The 3,404-nt window shown below is 47.6% G+C and overlaps 1 pseudogene; it reads left to right on the top strand.

The window, feature by feature from the left end:
- The first annotated feature begins 1,300 nt into the window (after positions 1-1,300).
- Positions 1,301-2,388, top strand: LOC129627958 (DNA fragmentation factor subunit alpha-like; annotated as a pseudogene).
- The last annotated feature ends 1,016 nt before the right edge of the window (positions 2,389-3,404 follow it).

Below are 3,404 nucleotides of genomic sequence, written 5' to 3' on the forward strand. Positions count from 1 at the left end.
TCTTACTGTTAGAAGGTAGTGACTGAATCTCTCTAAGGACTCAAAATGAAGGCAAGGTTAACAAAAACGTACATGTGAGAATGAGGTCTAGTACACTATGATATCACCAATTTCATTTTTCTTTGCATTAATCTCGTGATCTATGTAACAGAAGCTGATGGCTTGGAGCAGGCAGGTAGTGAAAGAGAAAATGAAAAAGGACCCAGTTCTAGATATATTTCAAAATAGAGTTGGATGGATTTCATGATGTATTGAATGTAAGACATCAGAGAAAGGGGAAACAATGATGACTCCATTTTTTTGTACAGCAACAGCGGGAATGGTGTAGAAGAAACCGATTTTCTAGAAAGAATAAGAAAGATGATTTCAGATGTGTCATAGTGAGTTTGAGATTCCTTTTGGTTTAGAAGGGTTGCGTAAACAATTGGACCCATTGAATCAGATTTTATTAATTTGAAATATTTTGGCAATTGGCTAATGGCTTAAACTTCACACATCATATTAAGTGCTTCCCTAATAGCTCAGCTGGTAAAGAATCTGCCTGCAATACAGGAGACCCTGATTTGATTCCTGCACTGGGAAGATCCGGTGGAGAAGGGATAGGCTACCCAATCCTGTCTTCTTGGGCTTCCCTTGTGGCTCAGCTGGTAAAAAATCCGCCTGCAATTTGGGAGACCTGGGTTCGATTCCTGGATTGGGAAGATCCCCTGGAGAAGGGAAAGGCTACCCACTCCAGTATTCTGGCCTGGAGAAATCCATGGACTCTATAGACGATGGGGTCACAAAGAGTCAGATACAACTGAGTGACTAACTGTTGAACTGTTCCTAAAACTATCCTATTAAACCCACAAAACTAGAAAAGGCCACTAAAAACTAAATGAAGAGGTTTGGGGGAAAAAATCAGAGTATGATAATGTTGTAAAGTCAAGATCATGGAACAGTACAGCACTAAGAAGAAAAGGGAGAGAGAATGTCACCACTGAGTTGGTCGCTAGGGAAGCCCTGTCCCAGGACACAGATTTCAGCTGGACGGTAGGTTAAGGGAATTTCCAGAGGAGAGTTTCTGGCTATGCTCAAGACCGGCTGTCAATCCCAGAAGGAAGAGTAGAATGATTTCAGGAGTTGGGCAGGAGTGGCTGTTGGGCTTAGAAACAGAGGTATGAAGAGATGTGGACTTTATTCAACAGCCATTGAGGGCTGACCTGAGATTCCTTGTCTTCATGGTGAGTGACACGCCAAAAGAGAGACTAATGAGATCAGTCAGTCCTCAGGTCTCTAGGTAGAGGGTGACAGCCGGGCCATGAGGTTGGAGGGTGGAGGGGAGGGTGGAGGTCTTGACGGAAACCGCAGGTCCCCACTCCCTGTTCACTCCTGCTGGTGTGGTAGGGAGGCCGTGGGAGGCGTCATCATCCAGGGGAGGCACCTTCCTCGTTCTCACTTACAGTAATCAATACTCATATCATTTGCCCCTACATCTAGCGAGGGGCCGGAAACGTGCTGAAAGCATTTCTTTTTTTTTTTTTTTTTTTTTTTACCATCTTCTCAACAAACTGAAGGAGTGTCTTAAGTCAGCACTTTCCTACAGGGGAGAAAAAAAAGTAGTTGCAAACACAGTCTTGTGTTCACACAAAGCGGCCCTGCAGCTCCGGAACCCGGCGAGATCTGGGCTCTAAAGCAGCGTCTGCTGTGCAGCAACAACCACCGGGAACAGCGGGGCGCGGCGGCCTCCTGCCTCGAGGAGATGAGGAGCAAGGCGCGTGATGTTCCGGCCATCGATGAGTTCCCGGGACCCCGTCACCCCGGTCCTAGCAGAGGATGGCTCCCGAGCCGATGGCGGTGATTACTTCCTGTGTCTTCCCGCCAATGCTAAGTTTGTGACATCAGCTGGGAACCAGTGGGGGACACACAGTTCAGATGCAGGGACAGCTTGGCTCACCCAGGAGTCCTTGGACAGAGATGAAACAGACGGTGGGGCAGGGTCGGAGTGGAAGAACGTGGCCAGGCCACTGATGGAAGGCCTGTATCCAGCTTTACCCTGCTGCCGGAGGAAGAGCTGCAGACGCTCCTTGATGTCCCGTGTTCCGAGCTGGTTCAGGACCTCGCCCAGAGCCATGTGGCCGTCCAGCAGCTCCAGAACGCCCTGCAGCAGGTGCCTGACCTGAGAGAGGAAGCCCAGCAGTCCAAGAGGCTCCAGGAACGTTCCCGCCGGGCTTTGGAGAAGGACGGTGGCTTCTTGTCGAAGCAGCAAGAGTCCAGAGCTGACCTCGGGACGAGAGGGACGCAGTTGACACGGGCGTTAGAGACAGCCCCTCCGAAGTTACGCCTGCAGGCCAGATCCTCTTGGCGGTGAAGGAAAACCCTGTCCCAGAGCTGAGTATGTCTAGTTAGCATATTGAGGTGGGCAAGCACCAGGGACCCTGACTTTTGCAGGGAGACACTTGTATTGGGGTTTCTTCACCTCTGCAGACCCTGAATCGTAGCTACCAATTTGCCTATTATTATATGCAAATCTTCCCTTGTAGCTCAGTTGGTAAACAAACTGTCTACAATGCAAGAGCCACAAGTTCGATTCCTGGGTTGGGAATATCCCCTGGAGAAGGAAATAGCAACCCACTCCAGTATTCTTGCCTGGAGATTCCCATGGACTGTAGCCTGTCAGGCTCTTCTGTCTGTTAGGTCGCAAGAGCTTGACATGACTTAGCAACTAAACCACCGCTGATAAAATAGAATTATAAAAGGTCTTTAAATCATGTATTTGCTTTTTAGCAATCTCTTTGAAAGATTTTTTTGGGGTGGGGGATTGGATCACCACATATTGGGTGTTCAGGGCACAATTAAAAATTGAACAAGATACTCTGTACTCTTCAGTTCAGTTCAGTCACTCAGTCGTGTCTGACTCTTTGCAACCCCATGAATTTCAGCACTCCAGGCCTCCCTGTCCATCACCAACTCCCAGAGTTCACTCAGACTCAGGTCCACCGAGTCGGTGATGCCATCCAGCCATCTCATCCTCTGTCGTCCCCTTCTCCTCCTTCTCAGCATCAGGGTCTTTTCCAATGAGTCAACTCTTCTCATGAGGTGGCCAAAGTATTGAAGTTTCACCTTTAGCATCAGTCCTTCCAATGAACACCCAAGGCTGATCTCCTTTATAATGGACTGGTTGGATCTCCTTGCAGTCCAAGGGACTCTCAAGAGTCTTCTCCAACACCACAGTTCAAAAGCATCAATTCTTCAGTGCTCAGCTTAGTACCCTTAGTACAAATCAAATTTGTTCTTCAAAGAATAACATGAATGTCAAAGCTTCTATGAAGTCTTCAAAAACTCCTCTATAGACACTGCCTTTCTGTTATAACTTAGAGAGCACCATTGATCACTGTGTTACTTGTAATAATTTGTTTCATCTT

This window comes from Bubalus kerabau, chromosome 15 (genome assembly GCF_029407905.1).
Source record: "Bubalus kerabau isolate K-KA32 ecotype Philippines breed swamp buffalo chromosome 15, PCC_UOA_SB_1v2, whole genome shotgun sequence".
Lineage (NCBI taxonomy): Eukaryota > Metazoa > Chordata > Mammalia > Artiodactyla > Bovidae > Bubalus > Bubalus kerabau.